Genomic DNA, 21466 nt, shown 5'->3' on the forward strand with positions numbered 1-21466 from the left:
ATTGTGGGAGAAAGCTGCAACTCTGGCCTGATTCTTAGGCACCCGGCTCTAAGCTTCCTCATTATTATTATCTTCCTTTGTCTGAAAAAGATGCAGATAATTTGCGTAATCCAGATGTTCACAAAAACTGAAGGCAAACATACCAGCTATTGAAGATTGCAGACTGAACTAAACAGAACTAAACAGTGTTTCCCCCATGGCTTTCAGTGAAATCTCAGACTTGTCCTTGGAATAAGGACATGCCGGTAACAAGCTCAGGCTCAAGGGGTTGGGGCCAGTTAGAAGAACTCCATGATTTTTGTGGAATCATGGAATGGTTTGGCTTGGAAGGGACTTTGAAGATCATCCAGTTCCATGGGCAGAGACACCACCCACTGGATCAGGTTGCTCAAAGCCCCATCCAACCTGACCAGGGAGAGGGCAACCATGAGTTCCATGACAGGGGACCATGACAGGGGACAGGACAAGAGGGAATGGCCTCAAGCTCCACCAGGGGAGGTTCAGGCTCGACATAAGGAAAAAATTCTTCACTGAAAGGGTCATTAGGCAATGGAACGGTCTGCCCAGGGAGGTGGTTGACTCGCCTTCCCTGGAGGTGTTTAAGGTGCGGGTGGATGAGGTACTGAGGCACATGGTTTAGAGACTGGTGGGGATGGTCGGACTCGATGATCTGGTGGGTCTCTTCCAACCTGGTGATTCTATGATTCTATGACTTCTCTGGGCAACCTGAGCCAGGGCCTCACCACCCCCACAGTTACATATTTCTTCCTAAGATCTCATCTCAGTCTCCCCACTTTTAGCTTAAAACCGTTCCTCCTCATCCTCTCCCTGCCCTCCCTGATCAAGAGCCCCTCCCCAGCTTCCCTGGAGCCCCTTTCTGTACTGAAAGCCGCTCTAAGGTCTCCCCCGAGCCTTCTCTTCTCCAGGCTGAACAATCCCCACTCTCTCAGCCTGTCCTCATACAGGAGGTGCTCACATCATCTCCATGGTCTTCTCTGGACTCTCTCCAACAGATCCATGTCCTTTCTTGCTGAGCATCCAAAACTCAACACAGGACTCCTGGTGAGGTCTCACAAGAGCAGAGTAGAGGGGCAGAATTCCTTCCCTTGACCTACTGGTCACACTTCTTCTGATGGAGACCTGCATTTTGCAAGACTGTTTTGCAAGGACCCGGTAACTCTTGACTCCACTGCCTTGTGTTCTGCACTCTGGCATGTATTTTCCCCATTTCAGCCCTTTCTGATTCAATATGGAACAAATTCCACTGCTGAAGGAGGCAGAGGGACCCTAGGACTGCATGTTTTCTTTGAATTTGCCCTCTCTCTCCATGGTCTTGTCTTGCATGTCCCTGTCAGCTCCCCAGGGCAAGCCCTTGGCCTCTCTTTATCTTGTGAAATGTCATCCGCATGTTTGAATCTACAGAAGTGGGACATAATAATGGTAATATCTTACTCATTCCGTATTTGGGCTTGACACAGGGGACAAAGCCAGTTAATGGAATGCTTGAGAAACATCATCTTTGCCTTCAAAGGTGATCTGATTTTCCTTTCCTTGTCTCCATTCCTGTGATAAAAATTTCTGTCTCCCATTCCTAACTGGTTTGTCATCAACTGAGACTTGAGGTGAAGCAAAAGCAGTGAGAAGAAAACCAACACTGAAGGAGGAGAGATCTCCTTTCAGTGAAATGTGCACTGGTATTAGGAGATCAGAGGGACGTATGAAGCTGTTTCTCAGAAGAGCACGCTCGCTCTGCCTCTGGGGAAATCTGCAGGGTACTGCTGGCCTCACAAGAGTGACTCTGATTTATGCAGATCTATTTCAGATTGTCTGCAAAGAGCCATAAGAGTTCAAAAGACATTTTGAACTAAATCAAACATGCTTACTGTGTGATTTTTGGCCATGCGGGAAGGCTGAGACACCTCCATCGGGGTAAAAACAACAAAGAAAAAGCAAATGTAATAATGATTATTTCCAAAGAAGTAGATATGGTTATCACGCCCAGGATTCTTTCCTTCTTGGAAGCTGTCTGTGGAGTGGATGGGTTTCCAACCGTGTGAAATTACTGTAGCCTCTTATTATTTCTTCGAGCATCCTCATAGCAATGACCAGATTCTGGGGACAAAGGGAGTGCTATGGCTTTACAATTACAGCATCCACAGCCAGAAACCAGCCTTCCACTGGGCAGTGACACCTGGGTGCTGGTAGATGAGAGGCTCAGCATGAGCTGGTAACGTGCACTTGCAGCCCAGAAAACCAACTGTATCCTGGGCTGCATCCAAAACAGTGTGAGCAGTAGGGCGAGGGAGGGAACTCTGCCCCTCTTCTCCGCTCTTGTGAGACCTCACCTGGAGCCCTGTGTTCACTTCTGGAGTCCTCAGCATGGGAAAGGACATGGAGCTGTTGGAGTGAGTCCGGAGAAGGCCACAAAAATCCAACAGCTGAAGCACCAGTCCTGATGCAGGGCAGCCCCCACGGCTCCAGCCATGCAGAGATGCTCCATGGAGCAGATTATATATACTCTTCACAGCAGGGAGCATTGCTAATGCAACGTCTCTCCCTCCTCTCTGTGAGCTGATTAAGATTTGAATCCAAGCGCAAGAGCCTTGATGCATTAACCTATTGTGGTACTTGAAATTCTCATGCATTACTGAGCTGGGAGTTAAGGGAGCTCAGCACCTTGCAGGATTAGACCTTAACAAAGCTCTGGGGAGCATCCAGTCATATTTACCTCTGGACAGGCTGTGCTGATGGAGAGGAAGGGGAATTCTCCCACCACCTTTGTCTCCTGGTTGGTTCCCACCTCTCTCTCTTCCACAGCTGTGTACATGGTGATGATATTTTTTTCCAATCATTGACTCATGTTGTTGGCAAAATGCATTAATCCAGCCATTTCTTCTTCTCTGGATTTCTCCTCTTGCTGTCCCTCACTCAGACACTACCTGGGAATTTCCAAGTGAGGTTCATTATTAATAAAGTAACAGGAGGGTTTGTGATTCTGGCTATGCTAAAACAAAGCAACAAACAAAGTGAGCTAACCATCAAAAATGGAAAAGAATTAAAGCAGCAAGTCATGGCCTCATTAAGGCTTCCAGCTCTACAGCTGTTGAAGACCTTGTGTTACAAATCAGATGAACTTTACATGTTATTTTAAAATGCTAGACTTCATTGTGAAGAGCAAGGAGGCAGTTTTCTCCCCTCTTGAGACCAGTAAGGTGGTTTTTTTAAATTAGAGAACAGAACCCTGTCTCTCCTGAGAAGTTTGCTCTCCGAGTATAGCTTTCATTTCACTGCTCAGCTTTGTAGATCTAAATTAGGCTCTTGTCCTTCCTCACTAGAGGGCAAAAAATGCCTCATTTATTTGCTAAAGTAACCTGGAGTCGACGGATTGACAAATCCTTTCCCTTTTCTCTCTATAACCAGCACTGGCTGCAGAGCACATCTTCCCAACCAGCTCAAACCTGTCCGAGAGCTCTGCACGCTACAAGCAAAGAAGGGTTTAGGAAGAGTCACAGTGTAACTCGCCAGATGAGGTGGTTGAATAAGCTACAACCTCTGCTGAGCTCCTGGGGGAATGTGTCTTCACTCAATGTGAAGTGAAATAAATCTCCTGAACACCCCAGGCTATGAATGTCAGGGGCTCAGTGGTGCATGCACCATCTGGAGAGCAGGAGCCGGGAGCTTCTCCAGCCTTGGTTGAATCGGGGGAACTCAGGAGATGCCACTCTGATTTGAAGCCCTTGATCTCAGCGCATAGACACAATCTAAAACAACCATGCCAGGTATCAGTACCCTGAGCAGAGGTCATTTTATTGAGGCACGGGGAGCAGAGCCAAGCAATCCGGACCTTATATCTGCTTCAAGTGCTCTCATCGAGGCTGCTGTGAAGGCAAGCATGAGATCTGCCAAAGACAGACCATGCTCCAAGCTCTGTCTTGAGGACTTCAGGCTTCGGTTTCATGCCCACATCAGCGTGAATGTGATCTGCGTCCTCTGCACAAAAAATAGCACTAAAAAATGCAGTCAGTGCTAAAAATTTGGTCATAAATATTGTGCTTGGCACAAGGCTTTGGCCATAAATATTTCCTTGGTTAACCAATAGGAAATGACAGCTCTTAAATCTCAATTATAGTTGAGTAGTAACTGGCTCACACTCATTGGCACTGGGGTCTTTCCTTGCTTGTGTGGGAAATAAGGGCAGCTTTCCCACAGCTTCTGAAGCAACCCTGAAATGCTGATTTCTGGTGATTTCTGGAATTCAATGGCATTTTATCCTTCTTGAGTTTGGAAGAACTAGGATGAAAAATATATGTCTATTTCCTTAAACTCTGTCCAAAACTTTTTTGCAGTAGATGTTGTAATGCCAGTTCTGTTCCGTCATTCTCCTCATTACTGGCTGGACTCGTTCTTATATAGCTGAGAGTCTTAGGATGTGAATCTTCAAAAGTACTGTCCAAACAGAGGAGAAAAGATTTCTTTAGGAAATCTATGGAACTGGGAGTCGTTGAGGTGCTACCAACCCAACTGGTAAACTGGCTGTAGTCCACGCAGATCAAATGACCTCTGGTACCTACTGTAAAGTCTGAGTTCAAAGTTAAAAAGTAAAAAAAATGATGTTCAGAGCAGGTTCTGTAGGCAGATAAGCTGTGGCCACATTCACTGACCTGGTGCCTGATCTCAGTGTTGCGTCTTCCCAACGTGCACATAGGGAGATGGAGAGGGGGCAATCCAAGACCTCCAGAAAAAGATGCCATAACAGCATGAATTAGGGCCAAATATTCTTTCTCCCTTCACATTTCTTTGAGCAATAGATAAGGAAGTCTTTCTATACCCAGGTAGCACCTGGTTTGTCCGCGTCCGTCTGCCCCGTTACTAGTACCTTCAGGCTCACATCTTTTTTGTGCTCATTAAGACAGATGCTTTATTATTTTCTTGCTGACTGGCCTGCATGAAAAGAAACATCAGCCATCTGTTCCTCCCACAGTCTTCTGGATCACAAGGGTTTTGTTGATTAAGGAGGAAGTTTTTTGAAAAGGCACCCATTTTCCACTGATTTTGACAAAGGATGGTGTCGTCCTCTAAAATTACAGCTTCTTTGCCTGCTTTTAAAGCCGAAGTCCTGCATATTAATAACACACCAGCCTTTACTTTGGTCCAGATTCATGTACAATGCACGTTCATGCGTAGCAGTTATTTACAGCCCTATGTACTGGCAGTAGAGGAACACAAACACTTGATCGCAAACGTCTGAACATCTTTGGAGATCTGGACCATGCCTATCAAAGCATTGTCAGAAACCCACAGAAACACACTCATCCTATTTCAGAGCTCAGCTATTTTTTGCAGTTTTCTGCAGAAACATTCTATTATGGTGTCCTTAAGCCTCATCCTGCCACTCTAAATATCCAGAAGTGCAGGGTTATTTATACCTGTGCTGCTTCTTATTTTGTCAATGAAGATGATGGGGCTGGCATGACGACAAGTCCCCTCACATCGTGATGACTGTAGAGCTTGGAATTAGCGTGAAGATACTCTGACATATTTTATTCCTGATTCAATTCTTCTTCATTTGGCATAGACTAATGTTCCATATGGCCTATTGTTGGACCCTGCACCAGCTGAATGGAAAGCATCTTTGATTGACACTTGAAAATACTAAGTTGTGCCTCTGGGCTGGCTCAGGCTGAAAATGCTCTTGGCAAATGGAAACAGTCATGTCGTTTTTATTTCGCTGTTCAACAGGAAGAAGTGATTTTCTACACTGAGAAAAAGACATAAAAGTTTATTCTCTAAGGGGATAAAATATGCCTCTTTTGATGTCCTGTAGCATATTTCCAACTGGAAACGGGCTTCAGCTCAAGCATTCAGCCCTGAATGGAACTTGGGGGAATAGAAATGCATTCCCAGCTAAGGCTTCCAAAACCAAATGGCTTGAAAACCAAATGGCTCCTTCCTTTACAGAACAAAACTCTCAATCTGAATAATCTCCTGCTTCATGGGTTTAAAACCTTTGTGTGGGATACCACACTCAAGGTAAGCAAGATTTACTACCTCCTCTCATCTACTTAAGGATGGAAATTCAACTGAATTCTTCAGAATGAGTTTGGGGGGAGAAATTTGGAGGTACAGACAGTGGCATATTTCTTTCTGTGCCATCAAAACCCACTATGATAAGTCTCTACTTACTTTTCTTGAAATCCTCAGGGCTATCCAGACCAACAGGAGTTCATCCATCCTTTCAAATTTTGGCATTATAGACCTGGAGAGAAATGAAAAAGGACTTCCTAGACTATTTCACACAAAAATAGGTGTGAGCAGCAAATAAAATCCCTCTTTGTTAGTAGCGAGGCTTGTGCTAACACTATTTTTCTTGTAATCCTTATTAAAGCATTTTAATGCAGTCAGGGAGGAGCTGAGTAATTTGTGGACTGCAGCAAGGAGTAAAATTTGTGTAAGGGAAGAAAAGATGGGCAACTTATTCCTGCTGCCTATCCAGAAAGTGCTTGAAGTAGAATAGCTGCTGTCCTCAAATATTCTCAGTCATGATCTTGTTACGGGCAGGGGAGAACACTGAAATCACAGATTGCATTCATTTTGTGGGACAGAAATTTTGGTGGATGCAGAGCTGTTCCCGTGTGCGAGCAGTTGAGTTTGACCCTATGGATCAGGGATGTGCAGCAATAACACATCTATAAATTTCTTGAGTAATGGAGCTTTTAAATGGAAATCAAGACAGACAGCTCCACGCAGCACAGAGTGAAAAAATCAATCAAGTGTAATAGCAAATATAAAAGGTCGTGCTGCCAGGACCTCAGAGCCGTTTTGCTCTGTATTCAAACATCTCCTGCAGAAGAGGTTCCTGTGCTGTATCTTTTTTGCCTGAGAGAGATTTCTGATCTCGGTCCTCAATGAAGCCTCAAACCATTGAGCTGAGCTTTGCTTTGTCTAGGGAAAGAAGTGCTGACCACTTAATACAGAACAAAAGGGCCCACAAACAGGAGTTGTAGTCCAAAAAGCAGGAGTTTTTCTTAAAAACTGCAGGATTAAAACATGTATATGAAGTTCCTTTAAATCTCTATTTGCCCCATCCTACATAGAGCACGTATTTCTCTTCTTGACTAAGGCTTTTTACAGCTATAATAAAGAGAAGAACCAGAGGTTCTTAGATGCTTATTTAACCTCAGTGCCTTCTCCAGGGGAGAAGCAAGCCTAGAAGGTCAAATCTCTGACCATGTTTCAGCATGGCTTGTTCTTCTCTGGAAAAATGGTTTTTGCTGAGACTGTTGAAAACTTTCTAGGTTTGAAAACCCACGTAATAGCAACATTTATTTTTTTTTTTGTCCCTGGGGTTTGCTGCTTTTTGTTTTCTTCTCCCATGAGTGAAGGAGCTTTGGAATTCATGAAGGAGCTTTGTTGAGGGGTATTTGCTTCAAAGAACTGTGTCTGTGAGCAAACCCATCCATTGTTTGCTGCTTTAGTCACAGAAGGCAAACATAAGTGTATGAATTATGCAGGCAAAAATCAATGAGGCTTCTGATGGGGGATTCACTGGAACTGCTTTTGAAGGCAGAGTACGGCTCAGCTGTGCTACAGCCAGTGACTCATAAGTGCCGATAGCACCAGCCTTGCAGTTTATTAAAAATCAAGTCAGGTCCCGTGCAGAACTGATATCATTCTGGTATTGCAATCATTTCAGCAAGGTGTAAGTCATTAGGTTGCAAGGAACGATGTTACCTGAGACAAGCTATCAGTGTTGTGGAGGAGGGCAGGAGGTCATTTGTGGAAGAGATGGCACAAGAGCAGACAAGGGGCTGAGGCAGCCTGAATGTTTCCATCAGGATCCCAACTGTAGCAACCAAAGCTTCAGTCATGGACAGTCATTGCTAGGATACAGGAGAATCTGTCCAGAGCGATAACAACAACAGATTACAAGCAATTCCCTAAACATTTGAGGGGACCGTTCACTCTAGTTCAGCACCTCAGCTTCTTGGTGTTTATTCAAGACACGAACACCTTTATCCAAATAATCTAGCTGGTAGACATGAAAACTGATTAAATGGGAAAGAAGACATCTGCAAAAATGATCTCTGTTTAGATGAGATCCAAGAAGGTGAGCAATGTTGGTCCCAATGCAGGAGCTCAGAGCCATGCACACCCTCTTCCTCTATGCACATCAGGTTGTGCAGCCCTGTCAAGGCTCTCCTTGCCCCTCAGATGCCGTCAGTGTCTTTGGTGGAGATTTTAGCCACATCTAGGGAAACACTGTCCTAAAAAATGAAATTGGTATCCCACCTCCAGTGACACTATTGTGTGTTTAATGCAGCCAAGGCTAGAGATGGTCCTTGGCTGGCTAGGGGCATCCCTCGCAGGGTGGATGAGGGTGGGACCTGTCCCATCACATCTCCTGCATGGCAGCGCTGGACCCACTAAAGATTTCCATGCAACCAGCAGGATCAGCAGATCATAAATGCCAAAGCCCTCATGCAGTAAAAGCCCATCAGAAGAAATCAGTTGGAGGAAAAGATGTTTTGATAGAAAACCTTCCCTTTCACCACCTTGAGAGAGTCCAATCAGCTTTCAATGCCATTTTGACCTGTCTTTTCGAGTGCTCCCATTTGCTGTCTCCTTCTTTTGTTTGCTGCAGCTGAAGTCCCCATGAAGGCAGCACTGAGCTGCTGGGAAGGGAGCACAGAGCAGTGTGTCCACCATGGGACAATATCTGTGTGTCAAGGAGTTCAGCTGCCACTAGAAAGATGTAAGCGCAGGGGCTTACTGAGAACCTGCACTTGGGAAAGCCAGGGCTGACAGCATCTCCTGGGGAAGCTGGGCTCCTGCTGCTGCTATCAAATCATGCTCCAAAAATGAGAAAAGTGGTCAGCATCAATACTGGGATACTTAATTCCTGGCAAAGTAAGATCCAGCACCAAGAAGGGCAAAGATTTCCACGAGGGTCTGTGGGTTTAAGCTGTGGTCTGCACTCAGACCATTCAGACCATGCTCTCCTTCCACCTCACGCTGCTGGGATGTACCTTGATTTTCCTGCATTCCCCAGACTTTGCACTCACTTCCCACCTCTGCCAGAACAGTCTCTTTCCCTGAGGTCCCCATTTTCATTTACCACCACCTTTTCCAAGATCTGCTTTCCCGGTGAAGGATGCTGCCTGTGAACACCACCACAAGTGAAGGGAGCTGAGAGCTGGCCTTCAGAGGGGGGAAATATTACAGCCAGAAAAGACTGAATTAGTTAAGAGTGCACAAGGGGGGCATTGTAAGCCTAATTAGAGGTAATTAGAAGTCCTCCAAAGCCATCCACCAAAGCTCTGCTGAATATTTATTGCCCTATTAGGGAGCCTTCACAAGTATTCTCCAGGAGAACTGACAGTTTTTAGGGGAAGGCAGTGATATATGTACTTTTAAAGCCATTCTTTTCCTGAACTGCAGCGTGCTGTGGCATTTATATGATTTTTTTTTTATTTTATTTTATTTTACAGGAAAGGAGAATGACTTTTCTTGGGATATATATGAGAGGTGACCTGACCTTTAATATCCAGTGTTTCACCTGCAATTTCTGCAAGTTTGGAGATCCATTGAGGAATCAAGGTGTTGTTTGTGCCCTGGGCTGTATGTGGCATTCTGTGCAGGCTCAAGGAAGCCACTGGTTGTGTCAAACTCTCAGGAGGAGAGAGATGTTTCTGTACCCAGAACACATAAGCCAAACAATGATGCGCATTGCACAGTCACAGCAGCTGAAGTTTTAATGGTTCTCGTGTTCGAGTCATGGGCCATGAAACCATTAGAAGGGAGAAGGCAAGGTTGAGTTGTTGGGTTTTAGTCTGGGCTACCAAGGCACAGTTGCGAAGGACTTAAGAAATGAGAAAATACTACATGTGAATAAAATTTTCTGAACCCAGCTCTCATGAGGCTTGCTTGTGAAATGCCTTTCCTTCCAAACTGCACGTTGTGAACTCAGAAAAACATCCTGTTTCTTTATTAATTTTAAGGTAAATTTGTAAATCTGATATTTGCAGCTAAAGTGAAAAAGAGATTAAGCTATCACCGGCAAATCAAACATGAAAACAAATCTCAGCATCATCTTTAAAGCCTTATGATTTTAAGGTTTTCTCGGGATTTCGGAGGAACTGACACGTGGGTTTGGAGAAAAGGCCCTAGACACAAGCCATTTGTCACTCTCCCACTCAGGCAGCATTGCACGTTGTCCCAAGTAAAGGCAATACTTGCCCCATATGCACTGGAAACCAGCACCCACATTCTCACTGGAGAAAGACTGAGCAACCAACCCAGTCAGGGAGGAGAGGGAGGAAAGGAGAAGCCTAACTTCTCAAGAAATCCAGGCAGGAATGAAAGTAGCCGCAGGGCATGTGTTATGCAAGTGGGATTTCAGCGGCTTTTATACTTAGTTTTAAACACAGTAGATGTGATTTGGAAGTAAATATCATATAATAAAGTTGGTTTTCATGCTCCTGATCCTAATAGCAGCAGAGGTGATACACAAGGCTCTACACATGCAACAGCAAGTTCAGCACCGAAAGTGTTTGACACATCTCACTGTGCAATTCTGATTAAAATTATGGGACTCGTGTCTCTGCAAACATACAGGTACCATGAATATTCAACATCCATTGACCCTTAACCAGCACCTGTCCTTTCAGGAAGAAGAGCAGAAAATGCACACTTGTGGTTACACAACCCGCAAATCAAGCCTCCTTTCAGCATGCATCTCTGGAAGACACACACAAGATAAATATAGAGAAGACAGATAATTAAGCTCTCACAAAGGTGAACTGCTGAAAGTTTAATTAGCTGCAGCGCAGCTCGCCAACGTTCCCACTGCAAGGGTGTTTAAATCAAAGTCAGCTTCATCTGGATCTAATTTGCAATGTTCAGGAATCCAGAAGGGTGATTAGTCTTTCACCTTCTGGTGGAAACAGCACATCATCACAAACACAGGGAAAATAAGGTAACGACATCATCAGGGCTGCTCTAGGCAAAGAGTAGCATTTTTCTGTTAAAATTAATCTTCTGTAATTTAGCTTATACTGCAACTGTTCTTGCAGAAGGGGCTCAGCTTGAAGATCCTGTTGATCAATTCACTTTGAGTTTCAGTCCTGGTTTAGCAGAAAAATGCTTACAGAGAGGCAGCAGAGGGGTACAGGGTGTTGGGTGAATCCCATTGTAGGGGATCTAATTGAAGGTCACTCAAGCTATTGGTTTGCTTCCCCACAGCCTGAGCTTCTCTTACTGGCAATTTAAATGGAAGATAGATTAGAATATTCCAAGAAAAGTAGAAATCTGAGGTGGAAAAGAAGGCCTGTAGGGCTGCGCATTTCACCTCGTAACCAGTGTCAGAGCAGCTGATCCAGCCCAAGGCTCTTCCAAAAGCAGGACCAGCATCATCTGCTCTACATCAGCAGTCTGGTGCAGGTACTGCAACAGGAAAATATCATAAATCAATATAAGTGCTATTTTTAATTAAATCTCGAAGCTGTCACCTTTTTAAGCTGAAGTGAATATCCTAGACATCAGCTGAAGACTCTCCAGAGCCTGAGAGCAGAAGTGATCAAATGCACATGGAAAAGAAATGAACACACGGTGACTATTAAAATTTACAAATTGGGTTCTTCAGTTGCTGTGTCAAAACTTGACTCTCTCAAAAGCAGAAATCTGCCTTTGAAAGTGAAATATAGACTGTGATCAACATTTCTGAAAGCTCCCAAACTTTCCATTGCCCTAAAAGAGGGGAAGTCCATTCCTGGCCATCACCAGCCCTGCTTTCCTCCTCCATGGTTATTGCAGTCAGGTGCCCATGCTGGAAAAGCATTCCTTCCATATGAAACTCCTCCACTGACCCCACATTTACAAGGGAATGAGAGCATGGGAAGTTTCAAACATGGTTTTATCCATTTGTCTAAATTTTATCTCTTTCTGCCTCTCTGATAAATCCCACTGGGATGTTTTACCTTCTAGCACCATGGTTCTTCTTTCTTGGTCACTTCTCACCCCACAAGGCTCTGAGACAGGTGATGGGAGGCTCAGCAGGAGCACCCAAGGTGAAAGGAAGGTCAGAAACCATCATCATGCTATTGAGCCCAATCCTGTTAAACAGGAGGTTCCCTGATTCAACAGTAACAATCATTTTCCATTGGTAGAAAACCAGCATTTTACTGGCTATTCTTCTATGAATGAAGAGACTCCTTAGCTGGGCAGATAGTGGCTGTATAAATGGATCAATTTAAATACACAGCATTAAAATATCTCTTCCCTCCCACCTTTCTTAGATTTATAAATCAAATGGGTATCTTAATTCTGTCTATCTCTGTCTGATCACGGCAGCTAGTCTGGTCTACCCGTATGCAAGTTCTTACCCCACAGCAAGTGAGAGCTCAATGGAAATGGTTTACCAAGGATGATTTAAAAATAGTTTTTCCAAAAGCAAATTTTGAGAGTTTGAGGCTGTCCTAGACTCAAATAATTATTATCATGTTTCTCCCCTTTAATTTGATCTTATCCACAGCCCTTTGATACCACAGGAGCATCTTCCCACCAGTATCAATGAACAATTAGTATTTTTGCTGAAACTTGCTTTACTGTAAAATGAACAGAAGGTACAACTTCTTAAAAAACACAACAACAAAAATCCTTAAAAAAAAAAAAAAGTGACAAGCAAAATATGCTAGTAGGAAAGAATTACATAGTGCCTGGAAGAGAACAATTAATATCCTCTGTGAAGCTGAGTAAGAGCCACAAAACTCATTTGTGCCCTAACAGGATTTTCCTATGTAAAAGAACACATGAAATGTAAATCAGCCACTGACATTTCTCCTTGGGGAATAAGAGAAAAAGAGTGACACATGACAGATGGCAGGGAAGTGACAGTACACTCTGCAGAGATGCTCAAATCATTTGTTGACAAGGAAAGTTTAAAAGCTTGAACAAAATGAGATATTTCTGCTCATGCATTTATTCAGCTGGTGCTGGTTTGGTGATGAAGGCAGGAAAATGCTATTTAAAGTTTATGAATATCTGAAAAAAATAGCTCACGGATGATCGTTTTCTTTAAAGTCCAAGTTGTGAAAAAGTGATAATGCATTGGCATAATATTTTCTCCAGGACAAGACTTGAAAGCCCACACAGGAAAGAGGTTAAATAAATATATTTTTACCATCATAAGAAATTACGGCATTGCATTTTCCCTAAAGATTCGTTTTATTTTTAAGCAGGCAGAGAAAGTCTTTAAAACCTGATTTTAAAAACCCATATATTTCTGCACTGGGGGGATGGAGGGGGGCAGGTATTTATTTAATTATTTAAATGTTAAAGACATATAGGATTGTTTGTATTTAAATGTGTATTTTTAATTTGAACTCACTGAAAGGCACACCAGAACCCGAGCAGTGAGGAACAGTGAGAGGAAAGGTAGCAAAGGGATGAATGAGATGGAATCAAGCTTCCAAGTCCAGTCCACTTCTTCCAAAGAGGTTTCTCTGCAATTCCAGAAGAAGTTCCTGTATTTGTTTGTGTGAATTGGCTTTGCAGGTACTTGCAAAGCCAGGGGCAGGTTTCAATCACCCCAGACTGGTTTCCTCTTAAGATAGAAGTCTATGACATGAGGTCTGCAAGTGCAACCCAAAACTCGGTGCATCAACCAACCCAATTTAGTGCTGTGTACACGCTCCTACAATAGCCGTGGTAAGCTGAGCTGACCAGTACCAAGAGAGCACAGGATGTCCATAAACTGTCTTAGGAGGTAAAAAATGTAATCATGCAACTACAAGAGATGGTTTATCACAATGTGAGAAGTCACTAGTCAAGTGAAACCCAGTGAATAGCTGTGTGTGCTTCCAGCCCATGGTGAAATATCCCATATAATTAGCTTGTCAGTGGACTCTGAACATACATCTGGTCAGATGAGACCAGTTTACTCTCAGTTTCATCCAGTGTCACCATTTGCGGTCGTCTTACAGGTGATCTACCTATCCTAGGGACGCATCTTCTGCTGCATGCAACAGTTTGCTCCAAGGACTGCTCGAACTGGAAAGCTCAGCCCTCCTCTACAGCATTTCTAGGTAACGACCTGCTATGACCATGTGTAAGAGCACCATCTGGTGACTCTTTCCACAGCAAGAGCATCTCACTTCTTGCAACTTGTGTGCAATATGTGCAAATGGAGTCTCCAGCCCAAATGCTGCTCGCAGTTCTGCACCATCTGTCTGGCCAGGCAGGAACAGGGGATTCCCTGATGGATTCCTCCTGGTGCAGCTGAGAACAGAGCCTGCTTTTCTTCGTTTTAAAAAGTGGTAAGCCCAGTACATAAAACTAATCAAACCACTGCTACCACCTGCCTCTAGCAGTATCAAAGTGTCTTATCACATCCACTGCCCCTCTTAGATTCATCTCCTAGCAGCCAGGTCATTTCCACAGCCATCAGTAACCAAGACAAAGTTCTTTCTCTTTACTTGGGCCAGCAGTAGTTGTTCCTTGATGTCTAAATTCTAGCTCCTCGTCTTCTTTCCCCTTTCTCCTTTCAGGAGTTTGTTGCATTATTTACTGGATACCATGGGGAACACCGGGATCCATCATTTCCCCCTGCTTCTTTTTTTGAGGAGCTTAAAGATGCATTTTACTTATTTTGCCAATTCTGAAAATATGGGCTTTTTGGGGGGAGGGGGTTTCTGTCTGTAAAGACCCTTGAAGGCTCCACTGCTGCATGAATAGAAAAATAAAGCAAGTTGGTTTTGAGCAGGACTCGGAGGTAATTTTATGTGCCTCTTTAGGAGCTTTGCCTCCTACCAGCTCTGCGTGAGCAGGACTACAAACAGATGGTTTCAGCAGAGCTGATCTTGCCTTAGGGCAGGTGAATGGACGAAGCAATCTTCTGAGGTCTGCAAGTTCACTTCTTCCTCTCTGTTCCAGGACTGAAGCATGTGCTTCTCAGGGTTTTCGTTCAAATCAGACAACATAAGCCCTCCTTCCTGAGCATCGTCCCACTGAACCACTCTGTCTGCCTTTACAACCTCCTCTCCCCAGTGCGGAGGCTCTTCCATTCCTTTCAGCCACTTTACATCCCATTGCATGCAAGGCCACAACAGGGGACAGGACAAGAGGGAATGGCCTCAAGCTCTGCCAGGGGAGATTTAGGCTGGACATTAGGAAAATATTTTTCACAGAAAGGGTCATTGGGCACTGGAACAGGCTTCCCGGGGAGGGGGTTGAGTCTCCTTCCCTGGAGGTGTTTAAGGCACGGGTGGACGAGGCGCTGAGGGACATGGTTTAGTGTTTGATAGGAATGTTTGGACTCAATGATCCGGTGGGTCTCTTCCAACCTGGTTATTCTATGATTCTATCTCAGCCTAATTACAGGGAAAAGGGCTTCTAACAAAGCCTGTCAGCTACAGAGAATAACGCCTGCTGTCATCCCTAGTCTTTCTCTGTGGCAAATACACATCAGTGCACACTTGTTGGACCTCAGAGATAAAAAAACAGGCTTATCACTCAACAAGAACACAAACTCTTGCTAACAAATCATAGCATGAGGGTGGGGATGGGATGCTTCCTCCTCTTGAGGACAAAGTCACCTGTTGGCCATTGATCCAAGCAAAACCTTTGCCCCAAAACTGTGTGTACAAAAAAGTGGCAAAATCAGGATAAAAGCTCAGGAATTGATGAAATCATAGAATCATTAGGATTGGGAAAGACAAACTGTATTTGCAAATCCTCTAACAGTTTAGCCCAGAGCTGATGCAAATTTCAAATATAACACTTCAACAAATAGTAGTGAAAATAAGTAGCAGAAGTACTTGACAGCCTCTGTCTGAATAAATACAGATCCACACTTATTCTGAAGTGGTTTTAAAGTCTTGAGAAATGTGGGACCTTCCTCATAAGACATCTCTGCACAGGATCTGCTGCTGAGCAGAGTCCAAGGTCATACTCCAAAGAAATGGGTGAATTTGTGCCACAAAATAACAGACTCTGAACCCCTGTGCTTGAGACTCAGCTTGAAATTAAAACTGGGGGTGGGCTGCTAACACAAATGGAAAACTACCTTCGCTTTCATTGCACCTTGTCAAGGTGACAGGCATCTGCCTGCTTTTCAGCAGCAGCATCAAAGGAATGAAGTTGGGAGCATCTCTCAGCTCCGACAGCCTGTGTGTGTTTCCTGCAGGAATAATGACTCCTTGTCAGGACTAATTCTGTAATGGGAGTGACAACCATTTAGGGGCTGAGATGTGGCTTGCACACACTCCAAGCTACTTTTTGCTTGCAATGTATGCCAAGTTGTCTTTCAAGGTGTGCAGGAGTGGGTGGGTAGAGGAGGGAGTGCAGTGGTTTGTCTGTTCCCAAACCTTTCTAACAGTGCTTGGGCAGTGGCAGGAGTGAGAATACACTTGGGGAGGCATGAAGAAGAGAAACGTGTGCATGAGAGGTGAGGAAGCAACCCCAAATCTACTCTTCATTGCAATGTGCAGGTCCCTGATTTCCTCTATGTCTCTCTGAGCATCTGCACGTGTCCACGAACAGGCAATGGTTCTTGGTGGGAAGTGAGGTCTTTTTCTGCACAGCAGCACTTAGGATTTCTCACACACGCAGAGAGTTGCTGGATCCCTATTTTCCTGTCACTCTCGTATTACTTTTTTAAGCCTAACAGCACAAAGATGTCCAGAGTTTCCCCCCTGGCAGAGGAGCATACTGCTAAGCCCATTGCAAATACATGTTTTAACTGATAGCTTAAAAATAATGATACTCTGAAGTAAGTTTTTCCCTGGTCAAAAAATTCATCAATAATCATTATTCACCTCAGAAAATTACAGTTGTTGTAGCTCTCAGATACTCACATCTTACCAGTTGGCAAGATTCTTTCTTAACAAGAGCTTGACTTTGGTCAAGGACAAAAACATAGGGAAGCAGAGCAAGCTGCTCTTCTAGCTGGAAATGCAGTTGTGCTGCTCATCTTTTTTGGATCCAGTCTCTGGTTCTCATCCTGAAGCAGCAAACCAGCATGGAATTTGCTGGAACAAGAGTCTCTGTGTCATCTGGACTGGCACAAGCTTTACACTTGTCATCTTGTCAGTGGGATAACAATCATAGAATCATAGAATCAAAGAATAACCAGGTTGGAAGAGACCCACCAGATCATCGAGTGCAACCACTCCTATCAAACACTAACCCATGTCCCTCAGCACCTCGTCCACCCGTCCCTTAAACACCTCCAGGGAAGGTGAATCAACCCCCTCCCTGGGCAGCCTCTGCCAGTGCCCAATGACCCTTTCTGTGAAAAATTTTTTCCTAGTGTTCAGCCTAAACCCCCCCTTGTGGAGCTTGAGGCCATTCCCTCTTGTTCTGTCCTCTGTCACTTGGGAGAAGAGGCCAGCACCCTCCTCTCTACAACCTCCTTTCAGGTAGTTATAGAGAGCAATGAGGTCTCCCCTCAGCCTCCTCTTCTCAAGGCTAAACAACCCCAGCTCTCTCTCAAACAAGGTTTGCTCTTCCTTTGGACAGAAAGAAACCAGTATAATGCAAGAAGTCAAAAGGGTAAAACTCAATTGGACCCTGAGCAGGATCCGCTTGGCTTTGTTTGAAGCACTGCTCACTGCAGGTTGGCATCGCCTCCTCTAACGCCGCTGTGTGACCAGCAAAAATCCACTTGGTCATAGCAGTCAGAGAGTTGGCTGTGTCCTGACTGCAGGTGTCAGACGGCATCAATGCTCACTTGAGTTTTTGCCACCTATCGGGCAGCTAATTTGTTCTGACAACACATGAAGTTGTTTCCTCCTCTCTCCCCACAGTCAGATGTTCCTTAAAATAATTTTTTTTTTCAACAGTCGTGCTGAAAAATGGCTAAAATGAGTTAAAATGACTGAACTGATCTGGGGAAGATGGTTCATCTCATTCAAATGTATGACATGTTTGAGCCTTGGTGCAGTGCTCTCATCTTATGAATCATATTCCCATGAGATATGAAGGAGTTGCACCAGTTTTATGTAACAACAAGCCTTTGGACAATACATCCCCCACATATTTTACCTGTTTGGCTCTACAGATTCCTGCAAACACTGTGCCTGCTGATTTTTTTCTCTTTTGGGGGCTACTTGGATTCATTTACACGTACAGTTAGCATGGCTGATGTCAGCGGGAGCTTTTCTTTCCAGAGGGCAGGGTTTTAAATAAATACATATATGTTAGACAGAATTCATGTCAATCAAACATTATAACCTAGTCTTGGCAAAAGAACAAAAGGCATCAGTGGGTTATTATTTTTTTTAGTTGTCACATGAAAATTCGAGTTGCACAGTGCTGAAGGTAAAGGGCAGAAGAGAGAGCTGCTGGGCTTTCACAGCAGACCCAAGTTTCTGCTCATTGATAATAATTTCTGGTGCTGACATGCCGTGGACAGAAACCTGAGGGCAAGTCAGCCCCATGAGGGGAAGGACACGTCGGAGGGATGTGAAGTGTGAGGTCCATGGTACTGTGAGAGCTGACACTTGTGATGGATGGGCCAGAAGCTCCAGTAAGTGTAATGATGGATTATGAAAGCTGTCTTGACTGTGGGAAGAAGAATTGCCCAGGTGCTGAAAGGAGAAACATCCAGGATGCCGCAGGGGGTGAAACCCTTCATTTGTGTCACTGGAGCCACACCAAAAGACTGTGTTCAGGATCTGTGTGTCAGAGACACTCTACATTGTCCAATTTCTGTTCTGTCTCCCGGATAATGATTGATTTACTGACCTTGAGCCTAACACCTCGCCTTGTGAGCAGCAAGCAGCCTTCCCTGTTCCCTCACTCTTTGTGTAAGGTCTTAGCTTTGAGATGTCTTTCTATATATAATCCAAGAATTTCATTTTAATTCAGTACAAAATAACTTTTTCATGCTACTGCATAATGTAACAGGGGCTGAGGCAGGTGCAAGGCTATTGCAGGGTGCCTGGGAACACTCAGGTGTGGGACAAACTTCCATTTATTTATGTCTTGCATTTATCTATGTCTGCACCTAACTGCACCCCTGCTATGGGCTGAGATGGTGTTTTGGAAGATGAAATGGCTGTGGATTCCCCTAGGAAAAAGGGAAAAAGGTGAGAATTAAACTCCAGCTTCTGCATACCAATTCAAAGCCCTGAAACAGCAGGTCACTAAAAATAGTTGTTACCCTGGTTCTACCCATGGGCCAGGCTGGGCTGAGCATCAAAGGGAGGTCAGCCCCATGCAGATGTACTCACTCACCTCTCGCTGCTGAAACACTGGATCTTCTCACCCCCTGCAACACAACCTTCTGCCTGTTTGGTCTCTATCACTTTGCAATCGCATTTTCTCTCTCCTGGCTGCCCTGCCCACTCTTCCATTCCCTTTCTTATTTTTACCCATTTTCCTGACATTTGCCCCTCTCTCTCATCTTCCCTTCCCTCTCCCCACCTCAAATTGTCCTTCCTTTCATTTCCCAGATCGCCTCTAAATCCTTTCTGACGTCTGTGCTTTTGTTCTGCTCTCTCCTCACCCCTGCTGGGACCTGCGCTGCCTTTTCTGTTTACACGCATGTCTATACAAATTCTGTGGCTGACAAAGCGTAGAAAAATGTCCCTCTGAGACCTGTTTTCCTTTTGCAGAACAGACTGTCCTTTATAGCAAAATAATGACTCAGCACTGCCGGGGGGAGAAGGGCCATATTTACTCCTCAAGTGGAAGAACGATGCAGATGAGCCACCCAGGCTTTGGATTCCATGCCTAGGAGAGGATCTGATGCTAGCAAATGAACACAGCAGCAAGGCAGGGAGATGAGAAGGAGGAGAAATGATCCAACAACATAAATCGAACCTTTAGGTTTGTTTTCCTCTGCCTGGATGGACCAAAGGCTGGATGACAAGCAGCCCATCTATTGCTCACCGCATGCATGCGAAGAAGTTCCTAGGGGCTGGCTCATTCCTCTTGTGCAACTTGAAGCGTAATTCCTTTATAAAAAGAAATTGGGGCATTTTGAGTTCTCAGCCAAGTGTTCTTGAATGGTCACTTGTCACCTTGACTCCAGAATCCTTTATCAGTCACTTTATGCCATGGTATTTTTCCTCGAAGACAACCAGCTACATCCTTTTAGCATTGCCCACTTGAATTGGCTGCCAGTTTCTTTCTGACTCACAGCTTTTTTATTTTAAGCAAAAGGAGTCATGAAATATTTATTGGTTTTGGGGCAAAACTAGAAATTGAAAGCTAAATGTAGCATTTTTGCATTTCTCTTCCACTCCTTGGTCTCTGAACTGCCCCTTTCACTCTCATTGGGACGACAGCAGCTCAGGAGCGGCCAGCACTGGTAAGTGCAGCCTCACTCTACAGAGCTTGGAATTCCTTTGTGAGACAAGGGTGTGGGAGTCTCCCTTGATGATGCTCCCAGTGACACAAAAGCCCTTTCACCTTCTGCCTATCTCCGTAAATTCACAGAATCATGGAATGGTTTGGGTTAGAAGGGATCTTAAAGATCACCCAGTTCCAACCCCCTGTCATGGGCAGGGGCACCTTCCACAATTCACCCTGCCCATTTCGGTGCCCCCACAAGCCCTGCTGGCTCTGCTGGGGTTCCCAGTTCAGTCCTGGACACAGGCAATTGCAGACTTTCCCCATGGATTTCTTCTCTCATGCCAAGAGAGGCAGCAGAACTTTCTATTGTCATGAATTTGAAAATCACAAAACCCATCTACTCATCAACTTTAGTGCAACTTCCATGCGCTCAGCACCCTTTAATGATGAAGTGCCCTAACCTGTCACCAGTGGGAAAAGGGAAAAAACCCTGCTAGAGATTCTTGGTGGCCCTGTATGGGGATACATTGGGAACGAGCTGGTTTTACCCACACAAGATAGTAATAAGCCCGTGGGAGGAGGCGATTAGTGGAACAGATTCAAAAAGGCCCTGCTGAGCCTAATCTGTCTGTTGTCATTCTGCTGCTGCTGTTAGGTCTAAGCAGCCAGGGAGTGAGCGAGCCGTGAATTTCCGTGGGGTTTATGTTAATCTTCTGACTTTTCATTTTAATAGTGGGGTATTTTTATTTGTTTAATGTACAGCGTTGGGCCTGGCTTGGGTTGTGGATAATCTCCGCTTAGAGCTTTTTTGATCCATTTTCCAAAAAGATTATTTTAATCTCTTCCGCCCTTCCCCCAGCCAGTCTCACCACACCAAAGGATAATTATTTATCCTCTTGGCTCACCTCGCTTCCATGAAGCCACCGTTTAATACTGGCCAGATGCTAGGTACAGAGGAGACGGGGTCAGGTTCTGTGCAAGGGATGCAACACGGCACAGCAGCAACGATTCGAGGCAGCAGGAGAGAAGGATTAAACCCTCTTCTTAAGTAAACTATTGCAAAACACAGATTTCTTACTTGTCTGTACCCTGGGCCAGTCAGAGGCCATGCTGACTCTGGCAGAGTTTCCAGCAGTCCCTGGGATGCTCTGGTTTGATGTGACAAGTGGTT

Source organism: Phaenicophaeus curvirostris, chromosome 18 (assembly GCF_032191515.1).
Source record: "Phaenicophaeus curvirostris isolate KB17595 chromosome 18, BPBGC_Pcur_1.0, whole genome shotgun sequence".
NCBI classification, from domain to species: Eukaryota; Metazoa; Chordata; class Aves; order Cuculiformes; family Cuculidae; genus Phaenicophaeus; species Phaenicophaeus curvirostris.